At 43.1% G+C, this 16,531-nt stretch overlaps 1 protein-coding gene across 32 annotated transcripts in view; it reads left to right on the forward strand.

Annotated features, from left to right (window-relative positions):
- ANK3 (ankyrin 3) overlaps positions 1-16,531 on the forward strand; it is a 762,832-nt gene that overhangs the window by 519,604 nt on the left and 226,697 nt on the right. The window lies entirely within an intron of this gene.

Here is a 16,531-nt window from a genome sequence, read left to right on the forward strand (position 1 = left end):
TTAGTGGGGTTTTTCCTAAATTTGGTCAGCCGTTGGACTCACTGCATACCCTATAACTGTATAGCAGACCCTCTCCTTTCTAATGGGAACATGTTGTACTTGTTACTGTGGCCCTGCTCTATGTGTCTTTAAATTCTTAGTGGGGTTTTTCCCAAATTTTGGCAGCCCTTGCAGTCACAGCATGGGCATTACTACTATAGGAGACCCGCTCCTTTATAATGGGACCATTTTTTTTACTGAGACCCTCCTCTATGTCTCTTCAAAGGGGTATTGGGTTGCGTCCAAATTTTTGACAGCCCTTGCAGTCACTGGATATGCAATAACAGTATAGGAGACCCACTTGTTAATAATGGGAACAACAAAGCATAGCCAGCTGATGGCTCTCTAGCAATAGCTACGGCCGACTGCTGGCCTTTTAAGAATAGTAAGGGCCGTCTGATGTCCCTGTAAAAATAGGCTTTATGACTTTCAGAGTCCCTCCATCATAAATAAAAAAGGATGTGTCTGATGATGTGTCACACACCACATTGCCAGATAAGGTTGTAAAATGTTAAAAAGACATTTCCCCTCGAATGCATTTGTCTTAAAAAATAACGTAAAAAAAAACAAAACAATAGGATCTTTCTTTAGTATAAAAAACAGCATCACCAATTTAACCTCAATGTAATCACATTGTTCAGCTCATGCACCTCCTCCTCCATCTCCGAAAAGATCACATCAGTCACAAGCTGACAGCACTGCAGCACTGCCTTGGCCAAGCGGCAATAGGCTGTCCTGAAGATAACATGCTTAATGCTTAATTGACAAACTGCCCAGCGCTGCAGAGTTGTTGACTCTCAGCACTGAACATACAGCCAGGCATGGTCGTGTGTGACAATGGGGAGAACCTGGTGACGGAGAAATGACAGCCGGGGTAGATACGGTTTCCCTCTATGCCAGCCCTTTTACCGAGCTAAAGAATATGGCTGTGGTGAAATACAACTCCCACTGAGAAGCTGTTTCAGATTGAAAAACATTGTGCCCACCAGAGGATTTGATTCTGAGGGCTAACCTTTCTCACCCGCTCAAGAGCCCCATAGCAGCTGCAAAGTTATCACTATCATGAACTCTCCAGAGGTAGAAGCCAAGGCACACCAGAGGATTCTCTGGTGGGACCGTCCAACCCTGCCGAAAAGCAGCCCTGGCTAAGAAAAGTGTGGGGGAAGGTTCCCGGACACTCTATGGCTGCTTTTTTAATGTGGATCGGCCATGCTTATGCATGTTATTTCTCAAAACGCATTACAGATCAGGCCATTGTCCAACTCTGTATTCAAGAAATTAAATGCTCAAAGAAAGATGTGTGTGTGTGTCAAAGCACCACCGACAAGTGCGAGTTGATGTTGGACGGGCTGCCATTGCTTCTGCATCAAGCTCAATTACAGGACTTCCTGGGAGAAATGACACGCAGGGTAGATACGGTTTCCCTCTATGCCAGTCCTTTCACCGAGCTAAATACAAATCTTAGCAAAAAAAGTTGTGGACTGGCTCCGTACCGTCCCTGGCCACATTCACCTGTCCGCGTGTTTGTGGTTAGGCGGTCCTTCCCAGTAAGTGCACTGGGGAGGGCACGGGTAATGTTGTGGGATCCATTCTTGTGGAAGGCGGAGGCGATACCGGGAAATATAGTGACGGCTGGGGACCGAGTATGGACACCCGGCCGCCGCCGGCATGAGGTTGTGAAAAGCTTCCGCCTTCACGAGCTTAAAAGGCCATATTTCAAGTGCAAAGAGCTGCCCAGAAATCTGGCAGTTTAGTGTTGCAGCCTGTGGGTGGGTGGGTGGCTGGCTGCATACTTGCACTTGCATTCCAAGTAACAGAAAACTAAGCAGATGGTGGCCTCTATCATCATCATGGCCTCACCTCGGCACTATGAACTCTCCTGAAGGAGAAGCCAGGGCCCGCCGGAGGAGTCTCCGGTTCTCTGGTGGGCCCATCCAACCCTGCCGAAAAGCAGCTCTGGCTAAGAAAAGTGTGGGGGAAGGTTCCTGGACACTCTATGGCTGCTTTTTTTAATGTGGATCGGCCATGCTTATGCATGTTATTTCTCAAAACGCATTACAGATCAGGCCATTGTCCAACTCTGTATTCAAGAAATTAAATGCGCAAAGAAAGATGTGTGTGTGTCAAAGCACCACCGACAAGTGCGAGTTGATGTTGGACGGGCTGCCATTGCTTCTGCAACAAGCTCAATTACAGGACTTCCTGGGAGAAATGACACGCAGGGTACATACGGTTTCCCTCTATGCCAGTCATTTCACCGAGCTAAATACAAATCTTAGCAAAAAAAGTTGTGGACTGGCTCCGTACCGTCCCTGGCCACATTCACCTGTCCACGTGTTTGTGGTTAGGCAGTCCTTCCCAGTAAGTGCACTGGGAAGGGCACGGGTAATGTTGTGGGACCCGTGCTTGTGGAAGGCGGAGGCGATACCGGGAAATATAGTGGCGGCTGGGGACCGACTATGGACACTCGGCCGCTGCCGGCATGAGGTTGTGAAAAGCTTCCGCCTCCACGAACCTAAAAGGCCACATTTCAAGTGCAAGCTGCTGTCAAAAATTTGGCAGTTTAGTGTTGCGGCCTGTGGGTGGGTGGGTGGCTGCCAGCATACTTGCGCTTGCATTCCAAGGAATGGGGTAGTGACAACTGAACGCTGCACTGGGACAAGGAGGTGGACGCTGACTGTTGGAAGTCTGCAACAACAGGTGCATGGCGGGAGGCATCTTCGCATGCGCCAAGGATCGCTTATGATGGGCACACTTTAAGGCAGTGACTTGGGAGTCAGAGATGCTTCCAGAGGTCTTCCCCATGCTGTTCCCGTGGCTCTTCAGCACTGTATGCATGTGTCACACACCACATGGCCAGATAAGGTTGTAAAATGTTAAAATGACATTTCCTGGTGAATGCATTTGTCTTGGTTGAAAGCAATTCAAAAGTGCAAAAACGCATCAAAAACGCTACTTGTGAACATAGCCCAAGTTGTGGAGGAGTATTTTTGTTTGTGGTTATTTATTTTTCCTTATATACAAGTCATTACCCTGGAAAGGATGTTCCTTAACATATTTCCCAGGAAAATCCATTTTGGTTTCGTTTTTGTATGTTTGATTGTGAGTCCGTAAAAGTGGTGTAATACTCTGATCACGTTGCAGACAGCAGTGACCTGGGAGTCAGAGATGCTTCCAGGGGTCTTCCCCATGCTGTTCCCATGTCATTTGAGCACTGTTCCCATCGATTTGGCCAATTTTTAGGCCCTCTGCAGACCGCCGGGGGGAGCCGCCTGAAAAATGCTTGAGTTTCCCATAGACATACATTGGGCTTGTTGCTCAGGTCGAGCACCCGAGTATTCCAATGTGCTCGACCCGAGCAACGAGTACCCGAGCATTTTAGTGCTCGCTCATCACTAACTGTTTTTATGATGTACTATATACTAAGGTTTTTTTTTTACCAAGCTTTTACTGAGATGCCATGAGAGAAAAATTTCAGCATATTCCAGTGTATTCTATATTCTGTAGATATCCTCCCCAAGAAGTAAGGCTCAGAGGCACCTGCCAATGCCATGCAGATTGCTGTGCTGTATAATGGACTAATAGTGCACGCATTACACTGTTGTGGTGCAGTCAGACGGCCATATAAATTGGACCGATATTGGACCGCAATGATCGGACTGGCCGCTGGCCAACGACAGCTTCATGTATTTCTATGCAGATGTCACGCTTGGACCGGGAGATCCGCGGCCAGTCCATGCATTGCGATATCAGCCCAATCTATATGGCCCATATACAGATCAATTTATGACAAGACAAGCCGACATTTCTACTTTAATATTACAGTAATTAGTATTCTCTAACGTTGTGTTAAATTGTTAAAAGTTCATCTCTAAAGTTGTGTTTATCATATGAGCAAACTTGGCACGTGCCCAAGGCAGCGTCATTCGGTGGGCAGCATAAAATGAGCATATTTTAATAGTAATTTTGTTTTTCTGATTTGGTATTCTTGTTTTTTTCGCTCGGTCTTAATAAGCATTTCATTGTGTCTTCACATAGCTGAGGATTAGTGTACGGAAATGGGGCATAAACACGGTTCACTTTACGGTGCGCTCACATTAAGTGCCGACGGCAGCACGAGCTGTAAAAGCAGCCTGGACACTTCCCAAAATGTCTGCAATATGTAAAATGCGTGCTCAGCTTGGAGCCGGTCTACTCTGGAGGATATCCCTTGTCACAGTAATCTAAGGACATCGCTGCTTTGTTGCTGTTCTTCACATTTGGTTCTTTGACAATGTGCTTTTCTTTATAATAGTTCTGAAATGTTGTAGTAAGTATCCCACAGCTATCCTCCATGGCAGTAGAAAATAGTTCTAAATTGTTAGTATTTTTCATTGCAGTTGAATTTAAAGTGTATGTCTCCTTTGACACAAAACTTGGCGTTGCTGCCCTCACTCCCTACAAGTTAAAACTGCTTTTAGGTGCAGATAGAAGTCTAATCTGTCCATGAACTTATTCTCATGCTCTCTAACTTGCCAACTTTTTGACTCCCTCTTAATTAGCGTTCTGTCAGCACTATAGGTGCAGGGACTTCCTTTAACTCACTTCCCAGTTATTCTTCAATGGCTTGTCTGCCCCTTATAGGAATCCAGTCACTCTCCTATAGCATTATGCAGTTTGATAGACAAGAGAGCAGGAATAGAAAGACAAAGACCAGCCCCTATCTCCTGTAATGTGACTCAGTGTCACCTGCTAGAGACGGGTTACACCTGATAACAGGTAGTGGGCAACAATATACACAGAAGGATGATGCTTGGTGGCTAGCATACAGGAAGGCTTTTTTCAGTGGTTTGCTGCCATAGTCTTTAAATATAGTAATTTTCAGATTTTCTATTTCTCAAGTAGCTATCCGGGATCCAAGGGGTAATGTTTCTCCCTGTGGAAAGTGACATGTTAATTAAGCATGTCAAGGTGAGGAGACTTTTAAGCCACAATGATTCTTTGGGAAATATGCAAATTGTCTCTTCAGAGAGGAAGAGGACTAGAACTTTAGTGCCACCTAAGATTGCTATACTTCCTATAGGTGACACTAGAGTTCTAGTCCTCTTCCTCTCTGAAGAAACAATTCACATAGCTATCAAATGTCATCAATTTGTCTGAAAGTACAGAGACCATTTAAATCTACATCTCTTAATACAACACCAAAGATTATTTTCAAAATTGCAATATCTAAGAAGGATCGTTGCCCCATTTCTGATACCTCAATGAGAACTTCTCTTACATAGTTCAATTTAGCAGAACTTTTTTGGGGTCCTGAACATTACACTATTCAGGTTTCAGGTTTTATAATATCTGTACCAAATCTTAACCATTGGCCTGAGTATGAAAAGTTGGACAGTCAGATAATTCAAAGCTCTTTTTTAGAATTTAAGACTTTCTCATTGTCAATGTAATACTAATTTTGATTAGTGCATTGGGTTCACTATTGTGCGAATATTGAACTTGGCCTTTTATTCTCCACCATATTAAAATGCAAACTACTTCCATAATTCACTCATTCAAAGAAATGAATCCACAAAATGTACCATATAACCACTAAACCAAATAGGCTTTTCACTTTTTGGACTCATATATCCACTAGTATGATGGCCCAAATGCCTTGTTCCTCCAGCACGTTTGCTGTTGAGCTCCATACAACTCTATTGGATATACTGACATATTTGGTGAAAGCCCCAGAGTTATTGGGATTTTGGTTTTCTCAAGTGCTACTCACCCAACAAACTCTTTTAATGTACTAATAGACCACCCATCCATTCTATGCCCCAGTTTACCAAGGAATAGCCAGTTTTGCTTAACATACTTTTTGAGATCAACTATGGAAGAAAGAGACTTTCAATATTAGCATACATTTTATTTTTTTCTATTGTTCTCTTGCCCAGGATGTTGCGATAGTTGATTAATTCATTGAATTGCTAGTAAAAGGGTCTGGAGTAAGATATATAGCAACTGATCTCAATTAGATTGCTTAGCAGGATCACTAACATAGGGAACTATGCCTTGGATGCGAATGGCAGGTGTCGTAGAAGGTTTTTGTTTTCCACTGGGCTAGTCACTGCTCTATCACTGTGATGTGCACAATGACAGTGCGCTTTCTCGCCGGCTCAGATCAGCAGTAACAAGCTGGCAATACAGCACACTGTCAGTGCACGTTGTAAGATGAATACCTGGCTTGCAGAGACCAAGGCTTGTGGAGCCGGCACTGGTCTGCATGCCTGGTATTCTGACAACACACACTGACAGTGTGCTCTGTTGCTGGCTTATTACTACTGATCTGAGCTGATGAGAGAGCGCGCTGTCATTGCGCACATCGCACTGTGACAGAGTGGGGACTAGCCAAAACCCTGCAACAAAGTTCACTGATGGTGCTACATTTTAGGCAGTGGGCAGATGAGGCTTTGTTTCAGTATCCCAGCATGCACTGCGATTCTCAAACAAAGGAAGTAGAATATAAGAAAGAAAAGCAGTTAGGGCAGTGAGGGAAGGATAGGGAATTTTTTATTCAAGTATATTAGAAAATAGTTTAGATTATGGCATTATATAGATATGGATTTAGGATGAAAATTAATTTGTAGTTCCAACCTCCCCTTTAAGAGTAAATACAGATGTTAACTTGCTTGTGCAAAACCATATGACACCACATTGTAGAGATGTGCCTGACAAAGTCAGCCTTTTCCTCTGACCCACTTTATGAAAAACGTCTCCGCCATCTGTGCACGCTTGCTTCTGACAAAGCTGGGGTGACATCTTCAAATAATTGGTTCATATTAAGCTCTTTTCTTATATGTAATTCTTAGTGTTCGTCATGACGATATAATGTTGATGTCTTGATATTGTACTGTGCAAAGAATATTTTTAAACTGCTGGAAGAAAAAATAAAAAGCAAAAAGCAAGTCATTGCCAAGGTCACCCAGTAAGAAATGTGCCTGCTTCTGTCTATAAGAGTGCGCTTCACAAGGGAATCGTACAAGAATCGGCTCACATTGGAATCATGACATCCTTTATTACAGTAGCCATGACGTATTTGATGGAAGCAGTGGACACTGGATACCTTTCGGCAGGCATCTAGGCTTTTAGTTTACTTGTTTTCTATTTTTTTTGCAGGAAAAGGCTAGCCTGTCCGTGGGCAATGAGAACTTCATGTAAAAAAAAGACTTTGAGCTTGATGTAACCATAGGGCCCGAATCATCAAGACCCGGTAGCTCACGCCGGTTTTGATGAGACGTTCTGCGCCACTAATCGTACTCCAGTCAGGGACCGAAGTAAGATTTTCGGCGTAAGGAATGCTGCCGCTCATCATGAATTCAATGAGTTGTGGCATCATGCCCATGATCTGCCCCTGACTCGACCCAGCTGTGCACATTTTGTCGGAGATGGGCAAAACTTGAGTGAAAGTGTCAAAACCCACTACATGTTTTGCAACCTTGGTTTGTGCAAAAATTTTGCGACTTATCTCAGTGTTTTTCTCCACAATTCTGGTAAAAACTCTGATGAATCATGGCCATTTGTAATCTACAGTATGGTAATGCAATGCATGTTTGGACCTACAGAGAAGTGAAAAGCTGTAACCAAAGACAAAGGTTTCTATAGTAAAGCTGCATTCACGCCTCCATAAAAATGGACTATGTGTAGACTGTATGTTTCTTTCCTAAAAAAGTGAGAAGATCTCATCTGAGGAAAATGAAAAGTTAACCTTACCCTGAAGAACATTTTCTTGCTGCCTTGATGGTATCTGCTCTTGCTTTTGGTAAATAATATATGGTCATGAGGATCAATAATGCAGAAGTATGAATGATGCCAAACTATCATCTATACCAAGTGTATTATATGTATTTTTTTATTATTTCTATGGTTGAATATCAAGGATATAAGAAGCTATTGGGGCTGTGTTGGAGAAATCAGTCAACCCAACTTTTATTTTCTTTCAAAATAAGAAAATGAATAGTATAGACCAGTGTTCCCCAACTCTGGTCCTCAAGAGCCACCAACAGGTCATGTTTTCAGGATTTCCTTAGTATTGCCCAGGTGATAATTCCATCACCTGTATAATAGTAAGGAAACCCTGAAAACATGGTCTGTTGGTGGGCCTTGAGGACTGGAGTTAGGGAACCCTGGTAAAGACCTTTTTGTTCCTTGATCATAGTTGGTGCTGGTTGAGAACACATCCAAGAACTGGGAACTATTGAGAGACTATTAAAAGGAACTGGGACTATTGAGACAGAAAATCAGGTAGTAACCAATCACTTGAATCAAACTGATCAAGTAGCTTCTGGCTGAACCATAGAGATCATATGTCCTGAATCTTACTTTGAGATGAAGGACACTGAAGCGGTTTCTTTTGACCTTTGCACATCTGAACATGAGAAATAGGATAGTCACTAATCAAACCATTACATTAAATACACCTGCCTAATTTTGTGCAGGCCACCTCCTGCCACCAAAACAGCTCACTAAAGATATCCTGTGATATCCGGCACCAAGAGGTTAGCAGCATATCCTTTAAGACTTGTACAATGCAAGATTAGGCCTCCTTGGACTTATTCTTTTATATTTCACAGATTCTCTATTGAATTGAGATCTTTGGAATTTGGAAGCCTACTCACAATCTGGACTTCTTGTCATGTTCCTCAAACCCTTCCTGTGTAGCAGGACAGATTATCTCCATCCCCTCCACTGCTCTCTGATAGGACCAACATCACCAAAGGCAGTGGAAGGGGAGAGCATGTGTAGGGCTTCTAACAACTCTTCCCATAAAGAAATCACAGGAAGTTGCAAAAGGAGTTTTAGAAGAGTGGACCGGTGGCAGAAAGGATCAAAATAAGGGCACCAGATGCAGTTTTTTGAATACTCATGTATAGTAAAATCTTCAATTTTGACTGGAAGGTCTCTTTAAAGTTCTTCCGTAACTATTAGTACTATAACATATCCAAACTCGATCTTAATGTCTAATATAGAATTTTATTCTCGTTGTAAATGATGGGAACTATGGCTGGAAATAGTAAAAAAAAATCACTGCATCACACAAATTGTTTTGCGTATTTTTTATATTTTCATGATATTCTCATAATACCATATAACAAATGAGCAAAGCAATGGCAATGGAAGACATAATATTCACCCAAAGAGATAGAGTCCTATCATTGTTACATCAAATCCACATGGAGACACTGCTGGAGCTCATCGGTGTGTATTCACCCGCAAGACTTGGTGAACGTTTTTTGGGCAATGCCCCTTCCTTGTCATAGAGATTGTGCAAAGTAATATACACTGCTCAAAAAAATAAAGGGAGCACTCAAATAACACATCCTAGATCTGAATGAATGAAATATTCTCATTGAATACTTTGTTCTGTACAAAGTTGAATGTGCTGACAACAAAATCACACAAAAATCATCAATGGAAATCAAATTTATTAACCAATGGAGGCCTGGATTTGGAGTCATCCCCAAAATTAAAGTGGAAAAACACACTACAGGCTGATCCAACTTTGATATAATGTCCTTAAAACAAGTCAAAATGAGGCTCAGTATTGTGTGTGGCCTCCACGTGCCTGTATGACCTCCCTACAATGCCTGGGCATCCTCCTGATGAGGTTGCGGATGGTCTCCTGTGGGATCTCCTCTCAGACCTGGACTAAAGCATCCTCCAACTCCTGGACAGTCTGTGGTGCAACGTGACGTTGGTGGATGGAGAGAGACATGATGTCCCAGATGTGCTCAATCGGATTCAGGTCTGGGGAACGGGCGGGCCAGTCCATAGCTTCAATGCCTTCATCTTGCAGGAACTGCTGACACACTCCAGCCACATGAGGTCTGGCATTGTCCTGCATTAGGAGGAACCCAGGGCCAACCGCACCAGCATATGGTCTCACAAGTGGTCTGAGGATCTCATCTCGGTACCTAATGGCAGTCAGGCTACCTCTGGCGAGCACATAGAGGGCTGTGTGGCCCTCCAAAGAAATGCCACCCCACACCATTACTGACCCATTGCCAAACCGGTCATGCTGAAGGATGTTGCAGACAGAAGATCGCTCTCCACGGCGTCTCCAGACTCTGTCACGTCTGTCACATGTGCTCAGTGTGAACCTGCTTTCATCTGTGAAGAGCACAGGGTGCCAGTGGCGACTTTGCCAATTCTGGTGTTCTGTGGCAAATGCCAAGCGTCCTGCACGGTGTTGGGGTGTGAGCACAACCCCCATCTGTGGATGTCGGGCCCTTATGACGCGCCCCCTGGGCCATGTTCAGGGGATACCCGGAGCCGGATCTGGGTAGGGGTAGTAGTCCTTGTGGCGGTGACCCGGTCCGTGCCCAGGGTGTCAAACTAAGTGGCAGTCTATGGCAGTAGATGTTAATTTGATCGACTACGCCACCCGTTGAGTGCGGCTTTGAGGCCGCCGCTGCAGAACAGTCCGCTGAGGCCGGTGGTATATGTGCAGCAGTGATGGTATAACCCCCAACGGGAGGGGTATGGCCTCAGGGCAGCAGGTGTGGATGATGGGTGTAGTTATGTTGTAGAAAGGAGAGTCAGAGACTTGAGGTGCAGTTTCAGGGTTTTTACTCACGGTTGTTCTCTCAGTCACTCTGGCCTTGAGTGACCACCCGAGCCGTGCTGCGTCCACCAGGTCCTGGACTCGGCTAACCCCCAGGCAGTTCTGAAGCGTGGTCCTGAGCTCCCTTCTCTCTCTCTGTCTCTGGCCGTTCCCACCAGGGATCCACCTTTGGCCGGCTCCCTCGGGTCTCTTAGTGGTCAAACCTCCTCTGGGTTCCCTGACCCCATGCTTGGTGTGCCTTTCTGGTGGATTTGGTGAGGGTCGTGGCAAATCTTGACCACGACCTCCGGTTCCTGGCTGAGGATAAGTGGCCTCCACCAGTTCGGGTTCCGGTACCCGTGTCCGCCAACCCTTCACCCTTTCTGGTCTGTTTCTGGGTTCTTGGGGTTCCCTCTGTCTTTCTCTCTGGGTCCTTCTTTCTCCTCTCTCCTCTGCAGGCTTGGCTCTGGAGCTGGGCCCAGCCGGAGCCACAGCTCCCTGTCAGCCCTCCTGGCTGAACTCTTCTGCTCTGCTCCTCAGGCTAAAAAGACCCTGTCCTAAGATGGTGCCCACCTTATATACCTCCCTCTATGTGTGAGCCCAGGTGACTAGCACCCAATGAGCTCCTAGCTTTACCCAGACTACTCCCCCTATCTGCCCCTACACTACTGGGATGTTCCACCCCCCTCCCACTCCAGCCAGGGACAGACGCTGTCGTACCTGCACATATACTTGGTGGGAGTACCGTAGTTCTGTCCCCCGGAAATGGGATGTATGTAGTGCATGCAGCCTACTGAGCTCAGTCCCACACTCCATCCTTACCCGGGAGTGGAATACCACACCTCTGGAGTGAGGTGCAATACCCCTGTAGCAGCCGAATCCTCAGGGTGCTACACTTATACCACCCTGGAGTCGGTTTCTAACCGTTTGTGCCGACACATGCACATTTGTGGCCTGCTGGAGGTCATTTTGCAGGGCTCTGGCAGTGCTCCTCCTGTTCCTCCTTGCTCAAAGGCGGAGGTAGCGGTCCTGCTGCTGGGTTGTTGCCCTCCTATGGCCCCCTCCACGTCTCCTGGTGTACTGGCCTGTCTCCTGGTAGCGCCTCTGGACACTACGTTGACAGACACAGCAAACCTTCTTGCCACAGCTCGCATTGATGTGCCATCCTGGATGAGCTGCACTACCTGAGCAACTTCTGTGGGTTGTAAAGTCCGTCTCATTCTACCACGAGTGTGAAAGCATAACCAACATTCAAAAGTGACCAAAACATCAGCCACAAAGCATTGGTACTGAGATGTGGTCTGTGGTCCCCACCTGCAGAACCACTCCTTTATTGAGGGTGTCTTGATAATTGCTAATAATTTTCATCTATTGTCTATTCCATTTGCACAACAGCATGTGAAATTGATTGTCAATCAGTGTTGCTTCCTAAGTGGACAGTTTGATTTCACAGAAGTTTGATCTACTTGGAGTTATATTCTGTTGTTTAAGTGTTCCCTTTATTTTTTTGAGCAGTGTATGTTGTATGGACATTTTTTGTATTTGAAAAAATTGTGTTTTTTTATCGCGAGGAACCATTGGACGCACAAGTGGTTTCATGGAAGATTGGATATTACATTTAACAACTATGGCTGGAAATCTTGTCAAAGAAAATCTGACTAGCATCTCATTAGTTCTCATATATATATATTACAATATGCCCAGAAATGTCTCAGTAGATTTCTACTACAGTATAAAGCCACTTTCTGCCATCCTGCCAGCAGATCAGCATTTCATACCAGAAACAGGGATGAGAAGAACTTCCTTTGAACTGTTGTGCGTTATGGATGTTATTTTGTCAAGGCCGTGGATTTAAGGATTAAAGGCCCATTTACATGGAATGGTTTCTCAAGCCTTTGGATGATCGTTTCAGGCATTTAACCTAATCTGTTTGCCTGTTTGTCAAATATTCACACTAGCATTTTTAAGCTTTATTATATTCGATTATTTCTATGTTTTATCAATGCCCCCAATGAATTTGCAGAATTTTTCGAATAAAAAACACCATTAAAGAGATTGTCCAGGGAGCAACAAATTTTTTTTATAAGAATGCCCATGTTGACACATTAGAAATGGAAGGAAATGTCTACTCAGTCAATCACTGTTTTAGGTGGGTTACTACTGTGATGGTCTGAATGGACATTTCTGGATTTCAGTGTGTTGAGACCAGCAGGAACCAAGTAAGCGTCAGAACCGGATCTGCAGGGATCGGGGAGAGGGACAGATACTTATTTACTCTTTCTTATTCCAATTCCCTTTTAAAAATTATCTTCATCCTGCAAAAAGTTTGTCTTTCTGAAAATATTTGTTTTGTGGTAGGCAATACAATGTAGCCACTTACACTATTCCATCTTATGAAAACTTGTATTTGCTTCTTTTCTTTTTTATACTATTGAAGTCAATAGATACTCGTATATGGATAATTGATGCCTACTGATTCGATCTTTTTAAGTGGGATCTGCAAATGAAGGCCCCATATTCCAGTATTGCTTCTATATACAAAAAATAATTAGATGATATAAAGATCCTCAACAGCAAAAGGGGAAATAATTACTTGCATTTCATACAACCTTCAAAAAATGATCCTATTTCCCTGGACTATTACCAGCATTTCAAGGCTTTAAGGTCTAGTACTTCCAATACATTGGAGTTCACACTTTGATTGAACAAAAATAAAATAATAATTGAATAAAATATTAATAAAAAGACTTTCTTTATCTCACTTTTTCTATTGGCTACTAATATTTCCTTACACACTTTCCCTAAAATTCATTAAAGATATGTTAGATGTTGTAGAGACCTGGGCAAAAGTCTTTTTTGGACTTGTACAAATGGTATCCATCCTATCCCCCCAACTTTACCCTGTGCTGATCTATTTAAAGGGAATCTGTCAGCAGGCTTTTGCTGTGTAAGCCGAACAGTATGCTGTAGGGGTTAAAACACTGATTTCAGGGATGCCTCTCTTATCAAGCTCTGTGGTCTTATTTGCTTGCAATGAATATTTTAACATCAGGAGCTTATCATTGCTGGGACACAGCAGAGCGTGCATGCTAGTCTGACGCGCCCCCTCCTGTGATAGGCAGCTCACTGTCTATGGACTTTGTATATACAGAGCCAGGTGTGGGAGGGGTTAGCTTCCTCAGCTCTGCTGTATTCCTAAATCTAAAATTTCTGATTTTGTCAGAACGGCTGCACCCAGTAATCTAACTGATACATCGTTGGATTCCGCTTCTCTTTGCCTACATCAAGCTGCACTCAGATGAGGTAGCAAAAACCTGCTGACAGATTCCCTTTAAGGCAACTTGGGCTTGAACTATGCTCAGCCTATTTACTGTGCAAACGCTTTTTTTACCACTGTTTTTTGTTGATGGGGGCGAGGAGGGAATTACAAATACATGCATAGGTTACATGGGAAATGCATCTTACGTGTTCATGTTAATACCTGTAGTCATAATTTTTTTACTATTTTTGGCCAATTAGTTCAGAAATATTTTTAATCATTCATTATTTTTAACAAAAAGAAGGCTTGCAACACCGAAATGGCAGGATTAATCCAGTATGAGGGATAGCAGTTATTCCTATTAATTTATAATGTAGAGACTTGTAAAATTCTATGAAATCTAAAATTAAAAGCAGAAGCTTATACATTTGTACCTCCCCAAAAATTAGAATTTGAGTATTTTAATTAGATCCTTAGATAATAGTTATCAAATTATTGCAATGATTGGAATTCTAATTTAAGCATCTAATCTCAAAAATTAGATAACACTTTGGGAGTTAAACTCTAAAGCAAATAATTTTAGGAGTAATAATATTTTTGCCATCTCTGAACATGTACGGCATTTAATATTTTAGATAAGTGATTCTGATCTAAGGAGCACTTTGGTCATCCATTGAGTGATAACCTCCAGTATGTTCTGTCTGTGCTGAGCAGCAAAATCCATTGGCCTCTGTCCCAGAGCAGGATGCGAGCAATGCTGAACATTTGTTTTTGAAACAATTGCCTTATTTAGAAGGGGTGGACGCGTGTGAACTGGATCCGTGACGTCTGGCGCAGCGCGCTCACTGTTTACATAAACATCTATGTCAGGGGCAGCAACACAATGAGGAATATGAATACACATTATCTATGAAGCATAAAGGGGGCTTATTGTTAATTAGAATTGCTCTCGTGAATCATTTGAAATATGACGATGGTGTGGGAGGATGTGTTGAGCCTTTATATTAAAAGTGTTGGGTTGAGATTTTATATCATTATCACTTAGCATTTTTTCTTATGTTTCTTTTTGCTGAATGTTTGTCACTTTTAAAGGGAATATGTCAGCAGGATTTCACATCCCAAACTATTTATATGCACATGTAGATCTTTCAAAGACAAGTCCAGCAATACCTTTACGTTGCAAGTCCGATCCTCCAATACTGAGGCTGTAGATTTGAAGCCTTTGTCACTCCAGCTCTATTCCCCTCCCAGCAGAAGACTGTATCACTCCAGCTCTATTCCCCTCACGGCAGAAGACTGGGTCACTCCAGCTCTATTCCCAGCCCTGCACCGTCTCCTCCTGCTTGACTGATAGCTTCTTTGCTGTGTGACTTCAGGCAAATAAGCTATCTGTTAAGCAGGAGGAGGTAGCACTGGGTTGAGAATAGAGCTGGAGTGACAGAGGCTTCAAATTTACCATAGTCATTTGCATATCAATTTAAACACTGATTTCTCAGTAACAGAGGAACAGACTGGCCATGTAAAGGTATTGCTGGACTTGTCTTTGAAAGAGCTACATGTGCATATAAATGGCCAACACAGTGGCTCACTGGTTAACACTGCAGTATTGCAGCTCTGGGGTCCTGGGTTCAAATCCCACCAAGGACAACATCTGCAAGGAGTTTGTATGTCCTCCCTGTGTTTTGTGGGTTTCATATGGGTTCTCCGGTTTCCTCCCACACTCCAAAGACATACTGATAGGGGATCTAGATTGTGAGCCCCAATGGGGACAGTGATGATAATGTCTGTAAAGTGCTGTGGAATTAATGGCGCTATATAAGTGAGTAAAATAAATAAATATGAATAGTTTGGAATGTGAAATCCTGCTGACACATTTCTTTTAATCTACACATTTTTTTGTAGATTTTTGGGCAATTGTAAGAAAACACCATAATTTAATGTGGGTTTTTTTAGGAATGTGTGCCATTTTTTGGTTATATGTAATAAATACCTAGTGCCTGCTTCATAAAAATATACAGTAAAACACATAAATGTGCAAAAAAATCACTGTGTGAACAAAGCCCAAAGAAGATTAAGAGTTGATGTGCGATAGTGGAATATAAACCTCTTTAGGGTGGAATGTAGAATTGAATGTGAATCTGCACTCTATTTCTCCATAATAGCAATCAGTTTCTTCAAACAATAGTTGTAATAATAGTCAGTTGTGTTTGCCGTCAGTGTAAATCGGCTACAATATACGCATACGGTATATATCGACGCTGTATCATAGGTCCGCACAACACACTTATTACAACCATGCTTATGCAGACTATTATTCACAGACCCTTCAAATCAAGTTACGACAATTACGATATATATGGCATTGCGACAAAAATCATTATAGGGTATGTTAAATGAGCTGCCCCTTGGTCCTATAGTGTAATTAGGCAAAAAATGGCGTAAATAGTATATGCAGCAATCAGTCTATGTCATTCCAGCGTAAAAAAACAATAAAAACCTCACCAGTCTCTCAAAAGATTCGAGGGGAGAGTCAAGAGACTCCCATACACAATAGATGGTCGGATGGTATCTCTAAGATCGCCAGTTTCGGAGACCTTTAATCAAATGTGTATAGGGCTTTAAGAGTGTAACCATAGCCTTACATGCTCTTACTATAGGTCTCAGAAGTA

The sequence above is a fragment of the Phyllobates terribilis genome, unplaced genomic scaffold (genome assembly GCF_046119375.1).
Source record: "Phyllobates terribilis strain yellow unplaced genomic scaffold, ASM4611937v1 Scaffold_5__5_contigs__length_657084704, whole genome shotgun sequence".
NCBI lineage: Eukaryota > Metazoa > Chordata > Amphibia > Anura > Dendrobatidae > Phyllobates > Phyllobates terribilis.